The sequence below is a fragment of the Arachis stenosperma genome, chromosome 10, assembly GCF_014773155.1.
Source record: "Arachis stenosperma cultivar V10309 chromosome 10, arast.V10309.gnm1.PFL2, whole genome shotgun sequence".
Taxonomy (NCBI): domain Eukaryota; kingdom Viridiplantae; phylum Streptophyta; class Magnoliopsida; order Fabales; family Fabaceae; genus Arachis; species Arachis stenosperma.
In genome coordinates, this window is record NC_080386.1 from 7754376 (window position 1) to 7762829 (window position 8454).

At 39.3% G+C, this 8454-nt stretch overlaps 1 non-coding gene across 1 annotated transcript; it reads right to left on the reverse strand.

Moving 5' to 3' along the window:
• Window positions 1-6951: 6951 nt before the first annotated feature.
• On the reverse strand, window positions 6952-7059 carry LOC130959546 (small nucleolar RNA R71). Its single transcript, XR_009078619.1, has one exon. It is a non-coding gene; the product is annotated as a small nucleolar RNA R71 (small nucleolar RNA).
• Between the last annotated feature and the right edge of the window lie 1395 nt (window positions 7060-8454).

An 8454-nucleotide genomic window follows, 5' to 3' on the forward strand; every position in this document is an offset into this window, starting at 1 on the left:
AATAGGGTAGAGCACAACTTTCCTTTGAATGCCATTTTCGGATAGAGCAGAGAGTTGGGAAGAAGAGATGAGACCGAGTTGCATGTATGAGGAAAAGATTTACCTATAATCTAAGCTTGATTTGGTTTGGATTTGTTGAGATGACTTCTGCCTTTCAAGCTTAGTTTCTCTTTCTTGCTTCTTTGGTGATTTGCTTGGTGAAGAAGCTCTTTCACTCTCGTTCTCTTTCTTACTTTTCTGAAGCTGATTTGACTTGGTCAGAGAGAAGAGATACGTTGCACATTTTGGAGGAGTGAAGAATTCAATCTTACAAGAGAAGCTTTGTGGGATGGATACGGGCTTGGATCGGTTTGGTTCATGTAACCCGTTTGGCCCATCTAATTTCTTTGGCTTCTATCTTTTGCTTTTTCTTGGGCTTCTGATTTTTGCTTTCAGCCCAATCATCCTTGCTAATTGCTTTTTATTCCATTTGGGCTATTGAAATTTTAGCCTGCAACAATAAACAATTAGTAAAAAAATAAATACAATTAATCAACACCAATTATTTATTTTGCCCAAAAATAATGTTTGTCATCACTAATTAATTTAGTTAATTTCTTAACTCAACATTTAGGTACCTTGGGACTATTTTGAATATGGGATAAGTGATTTTGGATTGAGAGTTGGTTAAAATTGAGATTTTGAGTTTTTTGCGTAAAAATGGATTTTTGGTGAACTTTGTCTGATCATAATTCCTGCCTCGGTTTTCAAAATTTGTTGAATTTGGTTTAGAACTAAAGATTATTGAAAACCCTTCGATTTGATATAAAGTTTGTAAAATTTGAAATTTTGTAGAGGAAGTAATGATCATTCAAAGAGTGGTGTCGAAATCTGAAATTCTGCAAAGTTGCAGAAATTTGTGATTTCTGGTATGGCTGTGCGCACGCACACACCAAGGAAGTTTTACAACCTGTGAATATGCACAGACCTGTGTGCACGCAAAAGTTGGGAAGGGTCATCTGTTGGGGGCGCTAGCACACCCTGTGCGAGTGAACAAACTTAACAAATTTTAGTACCTGTACGTACGCACATCCCTGTGCGTGCACACACTTTTAAAATCTTCCCGGGCGTGCGCACGCACACCCTTGTGCATACACACACGCCTTGTTTCTCAAACTTAAACTTTGTTTCAACTATTTCACCTTACCAACAGGCTTGTAATCATCTATGACACCATTTTAAGACTTTTGGGCTTAATTTTGGGTATGAGGACTTGGGAAAGAATTTTAGAGATTTGGTTGATGTCATTTTGAAAAGTTAGCAAACGGAGGTTTAGGTTTCTGGTGTACCGATGATGAGTTTGGTTGAGAGAGAAGAAGAGTAGTGAACTGGGTGATTGCAGATAATGAATTGAGACACTGATAAACTAATGAGTTTGGGATGGAAAGTATGAATTGATAATGGATGTAATGAGCTGAGGACTCAAAAAGGAATGAATGATCCTGAATGGATGTTGAGAGTGTACCAGTCACTATAACCTTGGAATGATAATGTTTGAAAGAGAATGTGCCAGGCACTATATCCTTGGAATGTTAAAAATTGATAATTGGAAGTGATTTGAGATGAGAAATGATGATGAGTTGATGTTGATGGACTTGTGGATGTGGATAGTGAGCCAGGCACTATATCCTCGGACCGATAGTGTTTGAAAGAGAGTGGGCCAGGCACTATATCCTTGGAATAATTTGTGATGAGTTATGTGTAATTGTTGTTTTCCTTTTCTGCCGCAAGAGTGGGCCAGACACTATATCCTCGGATTGAGCATGCAAGTGGGCCAGGCACTATATCATTAGAACGGTAGCGTGCGTTAGTATGCCAGGCACTATATTCTCAGAACAAGAGCGGGCCAGGCGCTATATCCTCGGAAGTGACAGAAAGGCGACATCCGAAAGGATGTGTCAGGTTGGCATTTATAGACCAAAAAGTGATATCATGAGCCAATAGGACAGGCATTCATCATATGCATCTTTTATGTGCTTGTTTGCTTTGATTACTTGAGTTTGCCTAATTGTATAATATGCTTACTTGCTTCTTGAATTAATTACGATATATGATTATTACCTGTATATTACTTGTTTGCATTAATTGTGTTTGTCTGGTGTTGAGGAGGTTAGGTAGGTGGTGGCGATGGGATCGCACAGAGGTTTGGGTAGCAAAGGCTGTGGGATACAGCAGTGAGACTAGGTCTAGTTAGAAATCCCCTAAGTTAGATAACCTTGCTTATGGTTTATGGTTAAGTTCTTTATTTATTTATTTTGCTCTAAGCCTGGATATCTATATGTGATGTGAAGTTCTAGGATTGCCTTCGGCGTCCTGGAGCCTTACATCTTACATCATTGGGCACTGTTATCATACTGAAAACCTCCGGTTCTCATTCCATACTTTGTTGTTGTTTTTCGGATGCAGGTCACAATCTACTTCGGTGAGATTGCGGAATTGGTGACAGAGCAGAGTATGGTTCGTCCCTTGTTTATTTCTGTTTTACTTTCGTCATAGTATTCTCTCACCTTTTGTATATTTATCTTTATAGCCTTAGAGGCTTATTTGAGAGATAGGTTGTATAAGCTGTTTTAATTCTAAAACTCTGTATCTTTCTATTTGTAACTAGTCGGCTTAAACTCCGCAAGCTGTGGCTAGTTCTCTATGATTATTATATTCTTATATTTATATATGTTTTATTCTCTTATACCTATACCTTGTATCTTATGCGTTAGCTTTGTGTGAACATTTCACGCTTTTGTAATTTTGTCTTTGAGCTAAATCCTTCATCAGGATTCTAGAATATATTATTTCCTTCTATATATAATATATATATATATATATATATATATATATATATATATATATATAAGCCTTAGGACTGTCGTAACGTCTGATTAACCTTTGCTTTATGGCTAGCGGTAAGGCTTAGGTTTATTGGGGTGTTACATTTAGTTGTATCAGAGCGGTTCGTCCTCGTGAGCCTGAAGGATAGACTGATTATGCTTCATTGCATACTCTGGGTTGTCTTTTCTTTTCATTATTTAGGATATCAGTTTGATATGCATAGCATGCTTGTTTATGAGTGCCTTTTTGGGATAATTGAAGCACTAGACCTTTGATATTGAGACTGATCACCTTGATATCGACTATTTGGTGTGGAAAGGAAACCCTAATGGCAACTCATGGATGAGGTCGATCACGTTAACGGAGAGGTAGTAAGGATGGCTAACCTACCCTATGCGTTACGAGCTTGATGAGCGGATAATTTGTACGCTTTTTGGCATTGTTTTTAGTATATTTGGTTTAGTTTTTAGTATATTTTTATTAGTTTTTAGTTAAAATTCACTTTTCTGGACTTTACTATGAGTTTGTGTGTTTTTCTATGATTTCAGGTATTTTCTGGCTGAAATTGAGGGACCTGAGCAAAAATCTGATTCAGAGACTGAAAAGGACTGCAGATGCTGTTGGATTCTGACCTCCCTGCACTCGAAGTGAATTTTTTAGAGCTACAGAAGCCCAATTGGCGCGCTCTCAACGGCGTTGGAAAGTAGACATCCTGGGCTTTCCAGCAATATATGATAGTCCATACTTTGCCCAAGATTTGATGGCCCAAACCGGCGTTCAAGGTCACCTTTAGAAATTCCAGTGTTAAACGCCGGAACTGGCACCAAAATGGGAGTTAAACGCCCAAACTGGCACAAAAGCTGGCGTTTAACTCCGAGAAGAGTCTCTACACGAAAATGCTTCATTGCTCAGCCCAAGCACACACCAAGTGGGCCCGGAAGTGGATTTTTATGTCATTTACTCATCTTTGTAAACCTTAGGCTACTAGTTTTCTATAAGTATGACCTTTTACTATTGTGTTATCAATCTTTTGATCATGTTTCTATGATTGAACCCTCTTTGGGAGGCTGGCCATTCGGCCATGCCTAGACCTTGTTCTTATGTATTTTCAACGGTGGAGTTTCTACACACCATAGATTAAGGTGTGGAGCTCTGCTGTACCTCGAAGTATTAATGCAATTACTATTGTTCTTCTATTCAATTCCGCTTGTTCTTGTTCTAAGATATCACTTGTTCTTCAACTTGATGAATGTGATGATCCGTGACACTCATCATCATTCTCACCTATGAACGTGTGCCTGACAACCACCTCCGTTCTACCTTAGATTGGGTGAATATCTCTTGGATTCCTGATACACGATGCATGGTTGATCGCCTGACAACCGAGTGCTTGCCTGACAACCGAGCCAGCCATTCCGTGAGATCAGAGTCTTCGTGGTATAGGCAAGAACTGATGGCGGCATTCAAGAGAATCCGGAAGGTCTAACCTTGTCTGTGGTATTCTGAGTAGGATTCAATGATTGAATGACTGTGACGTGCTTCAAACTCCTGAAGGCGGGGCGTTAGTGACAGACGCAAAAGAATCACTGGATTCTATTCCGGCCTGATCGAGAACCGACAGATGGATAGCCGTGCCGTGACAGGGTGCGTTGAACATTTCCACTGAGAGGATGGGAGGTAGCCACTGACAACGGTGAAACCCTTGCATAAGCTTGCCATGGAAAGGAGGAAGAAGGATTGGATGAAGACAGTAGGAAAGCAGAGAGACGGAAGGGACACAGCATCTTCATGCGCTTATCTGAAATTCCCACCAATGAATTACATAAGTATCTCTATCTTTATCTTTATGTTTTATTCGTATATCACCATATCCATTTGAGTCTGCCTGACTAAGATTTACAAGATGACCATAGCTTGCTTCATACCAACAATCTCCGTGGGATCGACCCTTACTCGCGTAAGGTTTATTACTTGGACGACCCAGTGCACTTGCTGGTTAGTTGTGCGGAGTTGTGATGAAGAGTTGAGATTGCAATGAGCGTACCATGTTGATGACGCCATTGATGATCACAATTTCGTGCACCAAGTTTTTGGCGCCGTTGCCGGGGATTGTTTCGTGTATGGACAACTGACGGTTCATCTTGTTGCTTAGATTAGGTATTTTTCAGAATTCTTAAGAATGAGTTCTAGAGTTTCATGATGATCTGTTGAAATCTGGCTGGCTGAGAAGCCATGTCTAATCTTATTGGACCGAGGTTTCAACTGATCATCACAAGAGCTTATTGATCTCTATCAATCTTGCTATTGGAGCAATGATCTGCTAAGGCTTGGCTGGCCATTGGCCATGTCTAGTGTTTTGGACCGAAGCTTTCTTTGAAAGCTTGGCTGGCTGTGAAGCCATGTCTAATTCCTGGACCGGAGTCTTAGACTAGCATTGCAATGATTCCTGGAATCCAAATTAAGAATTCTGAAACCTTTATTTTCTATTTCCATATAATTTTCGAAAAATCCAAAAAAAAAATCCAAAAAAATTTTCAAAATCATAAAAACCAAAAATATTTTATGTTTCTTGTTTGAGTCTAGTGTCTAATTTTAAGTTTGGTGTCTTGCATGCATTGTTTATTTGATCTTGGTTCTATTTTCAAGTCAATAGTACATGGAACTGAAGATTCAGAACATGCAGCAGAGGAATTACACAGAAAAAGCTGGGCGTTCAAAACGCCCAGTGAAGAAGGACAGACTGGCGTTTAAACGCCAGCCAGTGTGCCTGGTTGGGCGTTTAACGCCCAAAAAGGTAGTGCATTGGGCGTTAAACGCCAGAATGTGCACCATTCTGGGCGTTTAACGCCAGGATGGCACAAGGGGGAGGATTTTGTTTTCAAATCAATTTTTTTCAAGTTTTCAAATTTTTTTCAAAATCAAATCTTTTTCAAATCATATCTTTTCAATCAAATATTTTCAAAATCAATTTCTTTCCTTTTTCAAAGATACTTGCTAACAATTAATGATTTGATTGGACATTTCAAGTATGTTGCCTTTTCTGTTGAGAAAGGTTTAATGTTTGAATCATATCTTTTCTTATTAGGCAAGTCATTAATTTTTAAAATCAAATCTTTTTAAAACTATTTTCAAATCATATCATTTCAATCATATCTTCTTAAACCATAACTTTTCAATCATATCTTTTTAACCACATCTTTTTCAAAATAATCCTCAATCATATCTTTTTAAATTCTAATTTCAAAATCTTTTTCAAAAATTACTTGATTTCTTTCCCATTCTTGGGTTTCGAAAATCAATTAAAGTTTTTCAAAATGTTTTTAAAATTTTTTTTAATTAATTTTCGAAAAAACCTCTTCCCCTCTTCTCACATCCTTCTATTTATGGAGTATCACTCCTCCTCAATGCACAATTCGAACTCTATCTCACCAAGTTCGAATTCTTCTACCTCTTTCTTCTATTTTTCTTTTCCTCTGACACCTTAAGGAATCTCTATACTGTGACATAGAGGATTCCATATTTTCTTGTTCTCTTCTCTTTCATATGAGCAGGAACAAAGACAAAGGCATTCTTGTTGAAGCTGATCCTGAACCTGAAAGGACCTTGAAGCGAAAGCTAAGAGAAGCTAAGGCACAACTCTCTGCAGAGGACCTAACAGAAATCTTCAAAGAAGAAGAACACATGGCAGCCGAAAACAACAACAATGCCAACAATGCAAGGAAGGTGCTGGGTGACTTTACTGCACCTACTCCCGACTTCTATGGGAGAAGCATCTCTATCCCTGCCATTGGAGCAAACAACTTTGAGCTTAAGCCTCAATTAGTTTCTCTAATGCAACAGAATTGCAAGTTCCATGGACTTCCATTGGAAGATCCTCATCAGTTCTTAGCTGAATTCTTGCAAATCTGTGACACTGTCAAGACTAATGGGGTTAACCCTGAGGTCTACAGACTTATGCTATTCCCTTTTGCTGTAAGAGACAGAGCTAGGACATGGTCGGACTCACAACCTAAAGAAAGCCTAGACTCATGGGAAAAGCTAGTCAATGCCTTCTTGGCAAAGTTCTTTCCACCTCAAAAACTGAGTAAGCTTAGAGTGGAAGTCCAAACCTTCAGACAGAAGGATGGAGAATCCCTCTATGAAGCTTGGGAAAGATACAAACAATTGATCAGAAAATGTCCTTCTGACATGCTTTCTGAATGGAGCGTCATAGGTATTTTCTATGATGGTCTCTCTGAACTATCCAAGATGTCTTTGGATAGCTCTGCTGGAGGATCTCTTCATTTGAAAAAGACGCCTACAGAAGCTCAAGAACTAATTGAAATGGTTGCAAATAACCAATTCATGTACACTTCTGAAAGGAACCCTGTGAACAATGGGACAAATCAGAAGAAAGGAGTTCTTGAGATTGATACTCTGAATGCCATTCTGGCTCAGAAAAAGATATTGACTCAACAAGTCAATTTGATTTCTCAAAGTCTGTCTGGAATGCAAAATGCACCAAGCAGTAGTAAGGAAGCTTCATCTGAAGAAGAAGCTTATGATCCTGAGAATCATTCAATGGAAGAGGTGAATTACCTAGGAGAACCCTATGGAAACACCTATAATTCTTCATGGAGAAATCACCCAAATCTCTCATGGAAGGATCAACAGAGACCTCAACAAGGTTTCAACAACAATAATGGTGGAAGAAACAGGTTTAGCAATGGCAAGCCTTTTCCATCATCTTCTCAGCAACAGACAGAGAATTCTAAGCAGAACAACTCTGACTTAGCAACCATGGTCTCTGATCTAATCAAAACCACTCAAAGTTTCATGACTGAAACAAGGTCCTCCATTAGGAATTTGGAGGCACAAGTGGGACAGCTGAGCAAGAAAATTACTGAACTCCCTCCTAGTACTCTTCCAAGCAATACAGAAGAAAATCCAAAAGGAGAGTGCAAGGCCATCAACATGGCCGAATTTGGAGAGGAAGGAGAGGAAGTGAACGCCACTGAGGAAGACCTCAATGGGCGTGCACTAGCCTCCAATGAGTTCCCTAATGAGGAACCATGGGAATCTGAGGCTCAAAATGAGACCATAGAGATTCCATTGGACTTTCTTCTGCCTTTCATGAGCTCTGATGAGTATTCCTCCTCTGAAGAGGATGAGTATGTCACTGAAGAGCAAGTTGCTAAATACCTTGGAGCAATCATGAAGCTAAATGACAAGTTATTTGGAAATGAGACTTGGGAGAACGAACCTCCTTTGCTCACCAAAGAACTGGATGACTTGTCTAGGCAGAAATTACCTCAAAAGAGACAAGACCCTGGGAAGTTTTCACTACCTTGTACCATAGGCACCATGACCTTCAAGAAGGCTCTGTGTGACTTAGGGTCAAGTGTAAACCTCATGCCTCTCTCTGTAATGGAGAAGCTAGGGATCTTTGAGGTACAAGCTGCAAGAATCTCACTAGAGATGGCAGACAATTCAAGAAAACAAGCTTATGGACTTGTAGAGGATGTTTTGGTAAAGATTGAAGACCATTACATCCCTGCTGATTTCATAGTCCTAGAGACTGGGAAGTGCATGGATGAATCTATCATCCTT